Here is a 16,581-nt window from a genome sequence, read left to right on the forward strand (position 1 = left end):
GCAGCCTATATCCAATGCACAATAGGGGTATTTCCCTTCACCCCCAAAAAATGACTAATAATAGAAAGATATATGGATTGGACAATGGCGCCCTTCTGTCTCTATAAAATACGTATTCTCTATGATTATACAAGAATATACGTTCCTTTATATAACCTGTATCATCAGCATGTAATTAGTCAGGCTACTCTTCTGTCCATACAGCATCCCTTCTCTTGTTCGGTTTTCTCTCCAAATGCCCAGAAATAGAGGAAAATGGACAGGCAATAGTATAATACTGTTTTATTCAATTTAAAACACATCAAATATCCAGTCCAAATAAAAACTGACACACAAGTGATGAGAAAAATCCCAGATAGTGGAGGTAATGTAATTACCGGATAGTAGGAGAACCGATCAAAGTTCTCAAACTCGCATAAGATGTAATGGCAATCACAGGCAGCCACCCGGGTAACAGCTCCCTGGAACCGGCAATAACCCACGTCCACAATCGTCTGGATAGTCCTCCTCACGGCACCGACGCGTTTCAGGTCTATTCCAGACCCTTTTTCAAGGTAAGTGTGTCTCCATACAGTCATCCGGTCTATTTATCCCAACATCCCCCAATCAGAGTGAATTTACAAATTTTTAATCCATATCACCTGTTACAAACATGGCAGCTTACATATAGTTTAAACACGTAGTCATAGTAACCACCTCTATCCTCCAATAGTGTGAAGCCTCATAGTCTCATGACCTTTAGTCATGTGATCCCAGGTCATGTGACTTGTGTCCTTTCCCTTTTCCTGTCAATATTGTGGTATGGGCATTTCCGCCCTTAGTTGACGTTTTCCTCCTAATTCACATTTGTAATAGATGGGCCCGTCATCTTCCCTATTATATATATGGTGATACTCTTAATGTCTATGAGGTATTTCACCTCAGTAACATTGTCTCCTCTCTCCACCGGGTGTATATAACGGGCACCATCCCGTTTCTAGTACTTCCGCCCTTACTCCCGGCGGTCCGTATGTCACATCCGCTGACGTCACCTGGCTGTGTTGTTTGTTCTCGGCGGGATGTTAGTGCTTCCGCCATCCGCAGTGTACGTATTGCCAGTCACTCCTTTCTTGACTTCCTGGGGCTGGTAGTGTGTGCACTTCCGCCCTTACATGCTTCAGTCCTATATTCCATATCCGCCCTGGATCTGTGACATAAAAATAGGTTGATGGAGTGGGATCATAGCGGTATCCATAGCCCATAGGGAAGAACTTTGCCATAAATGTGGTGGTTCATTGATTTATCCTCCATTTTCAATGGTGGCATAACGTAATGTTTCTTGATGATTTTAACTACAATGTAAATAAAATACATTTTTAAAATATTATTGATAAAAAACCCCATTAATGGGGATGAAAAATCCTTCATATATATAGATAATAAATAAGAAATAAAATACAAATATCATAATAAAAGAAATTTGATTCCTATATGGAAACCTCAACTTATGATGGGACATGAATATACAATAAAACAGTCTGTACGATACATATCTGCATAATAATACGAAAAAAGGTCTATAAAAACCACTTTAGCTCAAAATCTGAGTTTAAACCATGAGGTATCAATGTATTATATTTATAAATAAATTCCATCTCCATTTTCGCCAGGCACTTTGCCAGATCTTTATGCCTGCGACCACTCTCCACCCTTTTGATGCCTACAAATCTTACGATTTGTTTGGGGTCACAGTTATGGTGTTTTTTAAAGTGGCTGGATAACGCATGGGTTTCTAGTCCCCTTCTGATGTTCCTAAGGTGCTCTCCTATCCGTATTTTGACCTGTCTAGAAGTACGCCCGATGTAAAAAAGGTGGCAGGAACATTCAATGGCATAAACCACATTTTTTACGTTACACGTAATAAAATCACGTATTTCGTGGATGAATCCATTGTCCAATCCATATATCTTTCTATTATTAGTCATTTTTTGGGGGTGAAGGGAAATACCCCTATTGTGCATTGGATATAGGCTGCTCCTACCACTTTGCGCACCTACCGGGGAGTCAAACCCTTTCTTAGTGAAATGCCGACAACTCGTCTGCTGTTCCTGGGGATGATTCTGGACACAGTTCAGAAAAAGGTTTTTCTTCCCGAAGAAAAAGCCAAGGAGTTATCTGACCTGGTCAGGAACCTCCTAAAACCAGGAAAGGTGTCTGTACATCAATGCACAAGAGTCCTGGGAAAAAATGGTAGCTTCTTACGAAGCAATCCCTTTCGGCAGATTCCATGCAAAGGGATCTGTTGGACAAATGGTCAGGGTCGCATCTTCAGATGCACCTGCGGATAACCCTGTCGCCGAGGACAAGGGTATCCCTTCTGTGGTGGTTGCAGGAGGCTCATCTATTGGAGGGCCGCAGATTCGGCATGCAGGATTGGATCCTGGTGACCACGGATGCCAGCCTGAGAGGCTGGGGAGCAGTCACACAGGGAAGAAATTTCCAGGGAGTGTGGTCGAGCCTGAAAAAGTCTCTTCACATAAGCATTCTGGAACTAAGAGCAATCTACAATGCTCTAAGCCAGGCGGAACCTCTGCTTCAAGGAAGACCGGTGTTGATCCAGTCGGACAACATCACGGCAGTCGCCCATGTAAACAGACAGGGCGGCACAAGAAGCAGGAGGGCAATGGCAGAAGCTGCCAGGATCCTTCGCTGGGCGGAGAATCACGTGATAGCACTGTCAGCAGTATTCATCCCGGGCGTGGACAACTGGGAAGCAGACTTCCTCAGCAGACACGACCTTCACCCGGGAGAGTGGGGACTTCATCCAGAAGTTTTCCACATGCTATTAAACCGTTGGGTAAAACCAATGGTGGACATGATGGCGTCTCGCCTCAACAAAACACTGGACAGGTATTGCGCCAGGTCAAGAGATCCGCAGGCAATAGCTGTGGACGCGCTGGTAACACCTTGGGTGTACCAGTCGGTATATGTGTTTCCTCCTCTGCCTCTCATACCAAAGGTATTGAGGATTATACGGCAAAGAGGAGTAAGACTAGTGGCTCCGGATTGGCCAAGAAGGACTTGGTACCCGGAACTTCAAGAGATGGTCACGGACGATCCGTGGCCTCTACTTCTGAGAAGGGACCTGCTTCAGCAGGGTCCTTGTCTTTTTCAAGACTTACCGCGGCTGCGTTTGACGGCATGGCGTTTGAATGCCAGATCATAAAAGGAAAAGGCATTCCAGAAGAAGTCATTCCTACCTTGATAAAGGCAAGGAAGGAAGTCACCGCGAAGCATTATCGCCGTATTTGGCGAAAATATGTTGCGTGGTGCGAGCAGCGGAGTGCTCCGATGGAGGAATTTCAACTGGGTCGTTTTCCTACATTTCCTGCAATCAGGATTGTCTATGGGTCTCAAATTGGGATCTATTAAGGTTCAAATTTCGGCCCTATCAATATTCTTCCAAAAAGAATTGGCCTCAGTCCCTGAGGTCCAGATTTTTATCTAAGGAGTACTGCATATACAGCCTCCTGTGGTGCCTAAGGTGGCACCGTGGGATCTAAATGTAGTTTTAGATTTCCTCAAATCCAATTGGTTTGAACCACTAAAGAATGTGGATTTGAAATATCTCACATGGAAAGTGACTATGTTACTGGCCCTGGCTTCGGCCGGGAGAGTATCTGAACTGGCGGCTTTGTTTTATAAAAGCCCTTATTTAATTTTCCATTCGACATAGGGCAGGGCTGCGGACGCGTCCGCATTTTCTCCCTAAGGTGGTATCAGCGTTTCACCTGAACCAGCCTATTGTAGTGCCTGCGGCTACAGACGACTTGAAGGACTCCAAGTTGTTGGACGTTGTCAGAGCCTTAAAAATATACATTTAAAGGACGGCTGGAGTCAGAAAATCTGACTCGCTGTTTATACTGTATGCACCCAACAAGTTGGGTGCACCTGCTTCTAAGCAGTCGATTGCTCGTTGGATTTGTAACACAATTCAACTTGCACATTCTGTGGCAGGCCTGCCACAGCCTAAATCTGTTAAGGCCCATTCCACAAGGAAGGTGGGCTCATCTTGGGCGGCTGCCCGAGGGGTCTCGGCATTACAACTCTGCCGAGCAGCTACGTGGTCAGGGGAGAACACGTTTGTAAAATTCTACAAATTTGATACCCTGGCAAAGGAGGACCTGGAGTTCTCTCATTCGGTGCTGCAGAGTCATCCGCACTCTCCCGCCCGTTTGGGAGCTTTGGTATAATCCCCATGGTCCTTTCAGGAACCCCAGCATCCACTAGGACGATAGAGAAAATAAGAATTTACTTACCGATAATTCTATTTCTCGGAGTCCGTAGTGGATGCTGGGCGCCCATCCCAAGTGCGGATTATCTGCAATACTTGTACATAGTTATTGTTAACTAATTCGGGTTATTGTTTAGGGAGCCATCTTTCAGAGGCTCCTCTGTTATCATACTGTTAACTGGGTTTAGATCACAAGTTGTACGGTGTGATTGGTGTGGCTGGTATGAGTCTTACCCGGGATTCAAAATCCTCCCTTATTGTGTACGCTCGTCCGGGCACAGTACCTAACTGGAGTCTGGAGGAGGGTCATAGGGGGAGGAGCCAGTACACACCACCTGACCTGTAAAAGCTTTACTTTTGTGCCCTGTCTCCTGCGGAGCCGCTATTCCCCATGGTCCTTTCAGGAACCCCAGCATCCACTACGGACTCCGAGAAATAGAATTATCGGTAAGTAAATTCTTATTATATTGTGGGTACAGCGTTGCATAAATTGTAATTGTAATGGGTTTTTGTGATAGGGCCTCCTCTAGCTCCGCACGCCTAGTTTCCATCTTTATTGGCTCCTCCGCTGAAGTTTGGACTGGGCTGCTAGGATATCAGGGAAATCCACGGTAGGCCCCGGAGATTGATAGCCACGGCCTCTATAGCAGGAGTGCGGGCCTAGACGAGGTCACCGGGCGGTTCATTATAGCAGGCTACATAGTGCAGCTGCTTGCCCGGCTGTCATCAGGCTGATGGCTAATGGCTGTATATATTTCATGATGTTTTATATAGATAAACATATATATTTATAGGTATGTGTGTGTATGCTTTGATTATGTATACCAGGTATTCCCAACCACGGTCCTCAAGGCACACCAACAGTGCAGGTTTTAGTGATATCCAGGCTGCAGCACAGATGGTTAAATCAAAATAACTGAGCTACTAATTAAGTCACCTGTGCTGAAGCCTGGATATTACTAAAACCTGCACTGTTAGTGTGCCTTGAGGACCGTGGTTGGGAATGCCTGATGTATACTATGTATATGTATATGTATGTGTATACTATGTATATGTACAGTATGTGTATACTATGTATACTGTATGTATGTGTATATTATGTAAATATATGTATGCTATGTATATAGGCAACGTTCAGCACTACAGCTGCCATGTAATTTCACATCTCAGCATGTCTTGCCCCATGTTTTGCAGTTAGGGCAAGCTATAACTGTAGCTGGGCATGCTGGGATGTTCAGTTCCACGGCATCTGGAGTGCTGGACGTTGCCTACTCCTGCTGTATATGTATGCATGCTGTGTACATGTACATATATTGTAGGTCTGTATCTACACTCTGTATGGGTATGTTAATGTACACTATAAATAGGTGGATGCAGGCGAACCGGGTAGGACGGGTTTGGAAGCCATCATAATAGGGGGAGGGCAGTTTTCGCTCTCACTTGGATATGCCCCTATATATGTGTATACTTGTGTGCATGTGTAGATATATATATTTATACACACACACACACACACACACACTCGCTATGTGTATTATTGATAATCCATTAAAAGGGGCACCGATTATTGCTACTATAATAAAGGGGGGTACTCACGGAGCGATCGCCTCTTAAAATCTAAGCAATCTGACTAGATTGCTTAGATTTTAAGCAGGATCGCTCCGTGTGTAGCCCCCACAGCGATAGCGATGCGCAGCCCCGCGCATCGCTATCGCTGGTGCTAGATTGACCTGCCGTGCAGGCCAATCTAGCAGGTCGCTCGTTTCACCCGCTGGGTGAAATGAGCGCCCCCGTCCTCCCCCGCATCGCTCAGCACACATCGCGCTGTGCTGAGCGGCGGGAGAGATGTGTGCTGAGCGGTTCGCTCAGCACACATCTCTCCCGCATCGGCTGGTGAGTACCGGCCTTAAGAGTTTCCTATTATTAATAATTTTATTAAAGTGGGCACATTGCTGCACTGACTTGGCTTGAGGGACATCCTCTACCGCGTGGTGGCTCCTACTTATGGCTTCCTCCCTGGTGACTGCTGCTCTCCAGTGGTTGCTGCAGCGCTGGGGTTCTGTTCTGCTGAATGTTCCTACTCGCTGGTCGCTTCTCTGCTGCTGGGGTCTTCCGTCTGCCCCATTTTGAATGCTGTAGCTTGTGTCTGTGAGGCCCTGGTGACTGCTGCTTAGTTTGCTGTTCCACTTCCATGCTCCTGTGATGATGGACACCCTGATCTCCTTGATGTCTACTGGTGTTAAGCCATCATCATTCCCTTACCTGCTCTGTTACTCAGGTCACACAGTCTCCTGTTCAGGGCTACTCTGTGAAGCCAGGCTCCTGATACTTGCCTGCTGCAGCCTGGTTGTCTTTTTCTTGAACTGTTTCTTTCACTTTGATCTGGTAACCCCAGTCACCAGTTCAGTGCTACTCCGTGGAGTCAGGCTCCTGATACTTACCTGCTGCAGCCTGTTTGTCTTTTGCGTGAACTGTTCCCTTCACTTTCTCGTCTGTTTCGCTGGCTCTCTATCACTTCTATTGATTTGTTCACCCCAGTCTCTTGTTCAGGGCTACTCTGTTGAGTCAGGCTGCTGATACTTACCTGCTGCAGTCTGGTTGTCCTTTGCATGAACTGTTCCCTTCACTTTCTCATCTGTCTCGCTGGCTCTCTATCACATCTGTTGATTTCAGCACCCTAGTCTTCTGTTCAGGGCTACTCTGTGGAACTTACTTGTTTTCCTATATTGGCTGTACATACTGACCATGCTATGGAACAGCTTTTTCTAGCAGTTTTCCACTGAGGAAACCGACTGATAGCTCTGATAGCTGAGTTATCTGTGGCTTTCATTTCATGTCAAACTATGCAGGAGATTTAGGATGGGGCTAGTGGGCCCGAGTATTTTTCTTCTATCCTATAGGAATGTGGTGTCTCTGTCCCTGACCAGTTGATCTCCTTGGACTGGACAACATTACGGCCCAGTCTTCTGGGATGTTTTAGGTCACCTTTGCTGCAATAGCTTTCACCTGGTTGAGCTTATTGTTCCGATTTATATTTTTATATTTTGTTTTGATTTGAACGCAATTGCAGTATCACTATTTGTTTGGTTCTGTCAATTAAGCCCTTGTATTTTACTTAAAAAATATCTTTCTAATATACAGATGGGTCCATGTTTATCTTGACCTTTAGTAGGATTAACTGAGATTGGGCAGTCGGACTTATTCCCCTGCTGTAATGACTTAATCCCCTGCTGTATTGTTCTCTGTATTGTATTGCAGCTGAGAACAATAGATGAAGGGTTTATGTTAATAAACCATGTTGTGCCTAGGCGCAGCAAACTAGCCAAAATAATCGTGAACCCATCTGTATATAGTTTTTCCACAGTATATTTTTGATATTTATATTTTTTATATTTATATATTGTATATATTTTATATTGATAGCTCATATGTTTTTAGATATTATTTTATATTTATGTTTCTCTGACGTCCTAGTGGATGCTGGGGACTCCGTAAGGACCATGGGGAATAGACGGCTCCGCAGGAGACTGGGCACATCTAAAGAAAGCTTTAGGACTATCTGGTGTGCACTGGCTCCTCCCCCTATGACCCTCCTCCAAGCCTCAGTTAGATTTCTGTGCCCGGCTGAGCTGGATGCACACTAGGGGCTCTCCTGAGCTCCTAGGAAGAAAGTATATGTTAGGTTTTTTTATTTTCAGTGAGACCTGCTGGCAACAGGCTCACTGCACCGAGGGACTAAGGGGAGAAGAAGCGAACCTACCTAAGTGGTGGTAGCTTGGGCTTCTTAGGCTACTGGACACCATTAGCTCCAGAGGGATCGAACACAGGACCCGACCTCGTCGTCCGTTCCCGGAGCCGCGCCGCCGTCCCCCTTACAGAGCCAGAAGCAAGAAGGTGGTCCGGAAAATCGGCGGCTGAAGACTTCTGTCTTCTCCAAGGTAGCGCACAGCACTGCAGCTGTGCGCCATTGCTCCTCATGCACACCACACACTGCGGTCACTGATGGGAGCAGGGCGCTGGGGGGGGGGGGGGGGGCCCTGAGCAGCAATATTAACACCTTGGCTGGCGAAACTAACACCATATATAGCCCCAGGGGCTATATAGGTGTTTGTTAACCCCTGCCAGAACTTTTACAATAGCGGGAGAAAGCCCGCCGAAAAAGGGGCGGAGCCATCTCCCTCAGCACACTGGCGCCATTTTCTCTCACAGCTCTGCTGGAGGGATCGCTCCCTGGCTCTCCCCTGCAGTCCTGCACTACAGAAAAGGGTTAAAAAGAGAGGGGGGGCACAAATTAGGCGCAGTATATATATATATTTTGCAGCTATAAGGGAAAACACTCTCTATAGGTGATATCCCTGTGATATATAGCGCTCTGGTGTGTGCTGGCATACTCTCCCTCTGTCTCCCCAAAGGGCTTTGTGGGGTCCTGTCCTCTGTCAGAGCATTCCCTGTGTGTGTGCTGTGTGTCGGTACTGCTGTGTCGACATGTATGATGAGGATAATGATGTGGAGGCGGAGCAAATGCCTGTGAATGGGATGTCACCCCCTGCGGGGTCGACACCGGTGTGGATGGACTTATGGAAGGAATTACGTGACAGTGTCAACTCCTTACATAAAAGGTTTGACGACATAGGACAGCCGGCTGCTCAGCTTGTGCCTGTCTAAGCGTCTCACATGTCATCAGGGGCTCTAAACGCCCGCTACCTCAGATGGCAGACACAGATGTTGACACGGATACCGACTCCAGTGTCGACGACGATGAGACTAGTGTACCTTCCAATAGGGCCACCCGTTACATGATTGAGGCAATTAAAAATGTATTACACATTTCTGATAATACCCCAGATACCACAAAAAAGGGTATTATGTTTGGTGACAGAAAACTACCAGTAGTTTTCCTGCATCTGAGGAATTGATATGAGGTGTGTGAGGAAGCGTGGACTTCCCCCGATAAGAAATTGATAATTTCTAAGCAGCGTACTCTTTTCCGCCAGAGGATAGGTCACGTTGGGAAATAACCCCTAGGGTAGATAAAGCGGTTACACGCTTATTAAAAAAGGTGGCACTACCGTCACGGATACGGCCGCCCTGAAGGACCTGCTGATAGAAAGCAGAAAACTACCCTTAAAGCTATATACACACACACGGGCATTATATTGAGACCTGCTATTGCCTCGGCATGGATGTGCAGTGCGGCAGCTGCGTGGTCAGATTCCCTGTCGGATAATATTTATACTATAGATAGGGACAATATTTTGCTAAAAATAGAGCGTATAAAAGACGCTGTCTTATACATGCGTGATGCACAGAGGGATATTTGCCGACTGGCATCACTAATAAGCGCTATGTAAAACCATTGCCGCCAGACGGGGGTTATGGACTCGGCAATGGTCGGGCGATGCCGATTCAAAACAGCACATGGAAGTTTGCCCTAGAAGGGGGTGGAACTGTTTGGGGATGGTCTTTCAGACCTCGTTTCCACAGCTACGGCTGGGAAATCAAAACTTTTGCCACAAGCTACCCCACAGCAAAAGTAAGCACTGTATTATCAGGTACAGTCCCTTCGGCCCCAGAAAAGTAGAGGGCTAGAGGCTCATCTTTTCTGCCAAGAGGAAAAGGTAGAGGGAAAAAGCTGCAGCACACAGCTAGTTCCCGGGAACAGAAGTCCTCCCCTGCGTCCGGTAAGTCCACAGCATGACGCTGGGGCTGCTCAGGCGGACCCGGGTACGGTGGGGGCCCGTCTCAGAAATTTCAGCGCACAGTGGGCTCTCTCACAGGTGGATCCCTGGGTTCTTCAAACAGTATCTCAGAGGTACAGGCTGGAATTCGAGACGTCTCCCCCCCCGCCGTTTCCTAAAATCTGCCTTACCGGCAACTCCCTCTGCCAGGGAGGCAGTGTTGGTGGCTATCCAAAAAACTGTATTCACAGCAAGTTATTATCAAGGTACCCCTCCTTCAACAGGAAAAGGGTTACTTTTCCACAATGTTTGTGGTACCGAAACCGGACGGTTCGGTGAGACCCATCTTAAATTTAAAATCCTTGAACACATATAACAAAAGATTCAAGTTCAAGATGGAATCGCTCAGGGCGATTATTGCGATCCTGGACGAGGGGGATTACAGGGTCTCTCTGGACATCAAGGATACTTACCTGCATGTCCCCATTTACCCTCCTCACCAGGAGTACCTCAAGATTGTGGTACCGGACTGTCACTATCAGTTCCAGACGCTGCCGTTTGGATTATCCACGGCACCGAGGGTCTTTACCATGGGTAATGACCGAAATGATGATACTCCTTCGCAAGAAGGGAGTTTTAATTATCCCGTACTTGGACGATCTCCTGATAAAGGCGAGGTCCAAGGAACAGTTGGTAAGGGGGTAGCACTTTCTCGGGAAGTGCTGCAACAGCAGGACTGGATTCTCAATTCCAAAGTCACAGCTGGTCCCGACAACACGTCTTCTGTTCCTGGGAATGATTCTGGAAACAGACCAGAAAAAAGTGTTTCTTCCAATGGAAAAAGCCGAGGAGTTGTCATCTCTAGTCAGAAACCTCCTAAGACCGGGACAGGTGTCGGTACATCAATGCACACGAGTCCTGGGAAAAATGGTAGCTTCGTACGAAGCAATTCCATTCGGAAAGTTCCACGCAAGGATTTTCCAGTGGGACCTGTTGGACAAATGGTCCGGGTCCCATCTCCAGATACAGCAGCGGATAACCCGGTCGGCAAGAACCAGGGTGTCGCTGCGGTGGTGGCTGCAGAGGGTTCATCTACTAGAGGGCCGCAGATTCGGAATACAGGACTGGGTCCTGGGGACCACGGATGCCAGCCTTCGGGGCTGGGGTGCAGTCACACAGGGAATAAAATCCCAAGGGCTATGGTCCAAAACAGGAGTTTTCACTTAACATAAATTTTCTGGAGATAAGAGCCATTTACAAGGCCCTAAGCAAAACAAGGCCCCTGCTTCACCAGCCGTACTGATCCAATCAGACAACATCACGGCGCTCGCCCATGTAAACAGGCAGGGCGGCACAAGAAGCAGGAGGGCGATGGCAGAAGCCACAAGGATTCCCCGTTGGGCGGAAAATCATGTGGTAGCACTGGCAGCAGTGTTCATTCCGGGAGTGGACAACTGGGAAGCAGACTTCCGCAGCAGACTCCACCCGGGAGAATAGGGACTTCATCCAGAAGTCTTCCAAATGCTGGTAAACCGTTGGGAAAGACCACAGGTGGACATGATGGCGTCCCGCCTCAATAAAAAAGATATTGCGCCAGGTCAAGGGAACCTCAGGCGATCGCTGTGGACGCTCTAGTGACACCGCATTGACGGCATGGCGGTTGAACACCGGATCCTGAGTGAAAAAGGCATTCCGGAGGAAGTCATTCTTATCCTGATCAAAGCCAGGAAGGATGTCAGCCTGAAGTGCAGACGTTGTAAGGGAGTGCTGCATATTCAGCCCCTTTTTTGTGCCCCAGTGGCACCTTGGGATCTCAATGTGGTTTTGAAGTCCTGGAATCACATTGGTTTGAGCCACTTAAAACCGTGGATTTGAAATATCTCACATGAAAAGTGGTCATGTGTTGGCTCTGGCTTCGGCCAGGCATGTGTCAGAATTGGCGGCTTTGTCATAAAAAAAAAAAAGAAAGCCCTTACCTGACTTTCCATATGGATAGGGCAGAGTTGAGGACTCTTCCTCACTTTCTCCCGAAGGTGGTATCAGGTTTTCACTTATACCAACCTATTGGGGTGCCTGCGGCTACTAGGGACCTGGAGGATTCCAAGTTACTGGACGTAGTCAGGGCCCTGAAAAATTATATTTCCAGGACGGCTGGAGTCCGGAAAAACTGACTCGCTGTTTATCCTAGATGCACCCATCATGCTGGGTGCTCCTGCTTCTAAGCAGACTATAGTGCGCTGGATTTGTAGCACTATTCAGCTTGCGCATTCTGCGGTGGGACTACCGCAGCCTAAATCTGGAAAAGCCCATTCCACATGGAAGGGGGCTCATCTTGGGCGGCTGCCCGAGGGGTCTCGGCTTTACAACTTGGCCGAGCTGCTACTTGGTCAGGGGCAAACACGTTGCAAAATTCTACAAATTTGATACCCTGGCTGAGAAGGACCTTGAGTTCTCTCATTCGGTGCTGCAGAGTCATCCGCACTCTCCCGCCCGTTTGGGAGCTTTGGTATAATCCCCATGGTCCTTACGGAGTCCCCAGCATCCACTAGGACGTCAGAGAAAATAAGATTTTACTCACCGGTAAATCTGTTTCTCGTAGTCCGTAGTGGATGCTGGGCGCCCATCCCTAGTGCGGATTGTCTGCAATACTTGTAAATAGTATTGTTACACAAATCGGGTTGTTATTGCGAACCATCTATTCAGAGGTTCCATTGTTATCATACTGTTAACCGGGGTTCCTATCACGAGTTATATGGTGTGATTGGTGTGGCTGGTATGAGTCTTACCCGGGATTCAAAATCCTTCCTTATTGTGTCAGCTCTTCCGGGCACAGTGTCCTAACTGAGGCTTGGAGGAGGGTCATAGGGGGAGGAGCCAGTGCACACCAGATAGTCCTAAAGCTTTCTTTAGATGTGCCCAGTCTCCTGCGGAGCCGTCTATTCCCCATGGTCCTTACGGAGTCCCCAGCATCCACTACGGACTACGAGAAATAGATTTACCGGTGAGTAAAATCTTATTTTTTCCCCCACTATAAAATACGTGCACTTGCGAGGGGGCCTGGCTGCTATTTGCTGTAATCTGTTCTCTATGTTTTGGTGACTATGGTCAGTGTATATCTTGTTTGTTACTCTTTGTTAATGAATAATAAGAATTTACTTACCGATAATTCTATTTCTCGGAGTCCGTAGTGGATGCTGGGGTTCCTGAAAGGACCATGGGGAATAGCGGCTCCGCAGGAGACAGGGCACAAAAAAGTAAAGCTTTTACCAGATCAGGTGGTGTGCACTGGCTCCTCCCCCTATGACCCTCCTCCAGACTCCAGTTAGGTACTGTGCCCGGACGAGCGTACACAATAAGGGAGGCAATTTGAATCCCGGGTAAGACTCATACCAGCCACACCAATCACACCGTACAACTTGTGATCTAAACCCAGTTAACAGTATGATAACAGAAAGAGCCTCTTAAAGATGGCTCCTTAACAATATAACCCGAATTTGTTAACAATAACTATGTACAGTATTGCAGATAATCCGCACTTGGGATGGGCGCCCAGCATCCACTACGGACTCCGAGAAATAGAATTATCGGTAAGTAAATTCTTATTTTCTCTATCGTCCTAAGTGGATGCTGGGGTTCCTGAAAGGACCATGGGGATTATACCAAAGCTCCCAAACGGGCGGGAGAGTGCGGATGACTCTGCAGCACCGAATGAGAGAATTCCAAGTCCTCTTTTGCCAGGGTATCAAATTTGTAGAATTTTACAAACGTGTTTTCCCCCGACCACGTAGCTGCTCGACAGAATTGTAATGCCGAGACCCCTCGGGCAGCCGCCCAAGATGAGCCCACCTTCCTTGTGGAATGGGCCTTAACAGATTTAGGCTGTGGCAGGCCTGCCACAGAATGAGCAAGTTGAATTGTGTTACAAATCCAACGAGCAATCGTCTGCTTAGAAGCAGGGGCACCCAACTTGTTGGGTGCATATAGTATCAACAGCGAGTCAGATTTTCTGACTTCAGCCGTCCTTGAAATGTATATTTTTAAGGCTCTGACAACGTCCAACAACTTGGAGTCCTCCAAGTCGCCAGTGGCCGCAGGCACCACAATAGGTTGGTTCAGGTGAAACGCTGATACCACCTTAGGGAGAAAATGCGGACGAGTCCTCAGTTCTGCCCTATCCGAATGGAAGATTAGATAAGGGCTTTTATAAGATAAAGCCGCCAATTTAGATACTCTCCTGGCGGAAGCCAGGGCCAGTAACATAGTCACTTTCCATGTGAGATATTTAAAATCCACCTTTTTCAATGGTTCAAACCAATGGGATTTGAGGAAATCTAAAACTACATTTAGATCCCACGGTGCCACCGGAGGCACCACAGGAGGCTGTATATGCAGTACTCCTTTAACAAAAGTCTGTACCTCAGGAACTGAGGCCAATTCTTTTTGGAAGAATATTGACAGGGCCGAAATTTGAACCTTAATAGATCTCAATTTGAGACCCATAGACAATCCTGATTGTAGGAAATGTAGGAAACGACCCAGTTGAAATTCCTCCGTCGGAACACTCCGATCCTCGCACCACGCGACATATTTTCGCCAAATGCGGTGATAATGTTTCGCGGTGACTTCCTTCCTTGCCTTAATCAAGGTAGGAATGACTTCTTCTGGAATGCCTTTCCCTTTTAGGATCTGGCGTTCAACCGCCATGCCGTCAAACGCAGCCGCGGTAAGTCTTGAAAGAGACAGGGACCCTGTTGTAGCAGGTCCCTTCTCAGAAGTAGAGGGCACGGGTCGTCCGTGACCAACTCTTGAAGTTCCGGGTACCAAGTCCTTCTTGGCCAATCCGGAGCCACTAGTATTGTTCTTACTCCTCCTCACCGTATAATCTTCAATACCTTTGGTATGAGAGGCAGAGGAGGAAACACATATACTGATTTGTACACCCAAGGTGTTACCAGTGCGTCCACAGCTATTGCCTGTGGATCTCTTGACCTGGCGCAATACTTGTCCAGTTTCTTGTTGAGGCGAGACGCCATCATGTCTACCATTGGTCTTTCCCAACAGTTTATTAGCATGTGGAAGACTTCTGGATGAAGACCCCCCTCTCCCGGGTGAATATCGTGTCTGCTGAGGAAGTCTGCTTCCCAGTTGTCCACGCCCGGGAAGAACACTGCTGACAGTGCTATTACGTGATTCTCCGCCCAGCGAAGAATCTTGGCAGCTTCTGCCATTGCACTCCTGCTTCTTGTGCCGCCCTGTCTGTTTACATGGGCGACCGCCGTGATGTTGTCCGACTGAATCAACACCGGTTTTCCTTGCAGGAGTGGTTCCGCCTGGCTTAGCGCATTTTAGATTGCTCTTAGTACCAGAATGTTTATGTGAAGAGACTTTTCCAGGTTCGTCCATACCCCCTGGAAGTTTCTTCCTTGTGTGACTGCTCCCCAACCTCTCAGGCTGGCGTCCGTGGTCACCAGGATCAAATCCTGTATGCCGAATCTGCGGCCCTCCAATAGATGAGCCTTTTGCAACCACCACAGAAGATATACCCTTGTCCTTGGCGACAGGGTTATTCGCAGGTGCATCTGAGGATGCGACCCTGACCATTTGTCCAACAGATCCCTTTGGAAAATTCTTGCATGGAATCTGCCGAATGGAATTGCTTCGTAAAAAGCCACCATTTTTCCCAGGACTCTTGTGCATTGATGTACAGACACCTTTCCTGGTTTTAGGAGGTTCCTGACAGGTCGGATAACTCCTTGGCTTTTTCCTCGGGAAGAAAAACCTTTTTCTGAACCGTGTCCAGAATCATCCCTAGGAACAGCAGACGTATCGTCGGAAAACAGCTGCGATTCTTGGAATATTTAGAATCCAGTCGTGCCGTCGAAGAACTACTTTAGATAGTGCTCTTCCGACCTCCAACTGTTCTCTGGAACTTGCCCTTTTTAGGTCGTGCAAGTAAGGGATAATTTAGATGCCTTTTTTCTTTGAAGAAACATCTTTTCGGCCATTACCTTGGTAAAAAGGCCCGGGGTGCCGTGGATAATTCAAACGGCATCGTCTGAAACTGATATTGACAGTTCTGTACCACGAACCAGAGGTACCCTTGATGAGAAGGACAAAATTTGGACATGGAGGTAATCCTTGATGTCCAGGGACACCATATAGTCCCCTTTTTTCCGGTTCGCTATCACTGCTCTGAGTGACTTTATCTCGATTTGAACCTTTTATGTAAGTGTTCAAAACATTTTAGATTTAGATTATGTGTCACCAAGCCGTCTGGCTTCAGTACCACAATATAGTGTGGAAAAATAATACCCTTTTCCTTGTCGTAGGAGGGGTACTTTGATTATCACCTGCTGGATATACCGCTTGTGAATTGTTTCCAATGCTGCCTCCCTGTCGGAGGGAGCCGTTGGTAAAGCAGACTTCAGGAACCTGCGAGGAGAAGATGTCTCGACTCTCCAATCTTTACCCCTGGGATAATACTCGTACGATCTAGGGGTCAACTTGCGAGTGATCCCACTGCGCCCGGAGACTCTTGAGACTACCCCCCCACCTTGAGTCCGCTTGCACGGCCCCAGCGTCATGCTGAGGACTTGGCAGACGCGGTGGAGGGCTTCTTTTCCTGGGAAA

This window comes from Pseudophryne corroboree, chromosome 6 (genome assembly GCF_028390025.1).
Source record: "Pseudophryne corroboree isolate aPseCor3 chromosome 6, aPseCor3.hap2, whole genome shotgun sequence".
Taxonomy (NCBI): Eukaryota; Metazoa; Chordata; class Amphibia; order Anura; family Myobatrachidae; genus Pseudophryne; species Pseudophryne corroboree.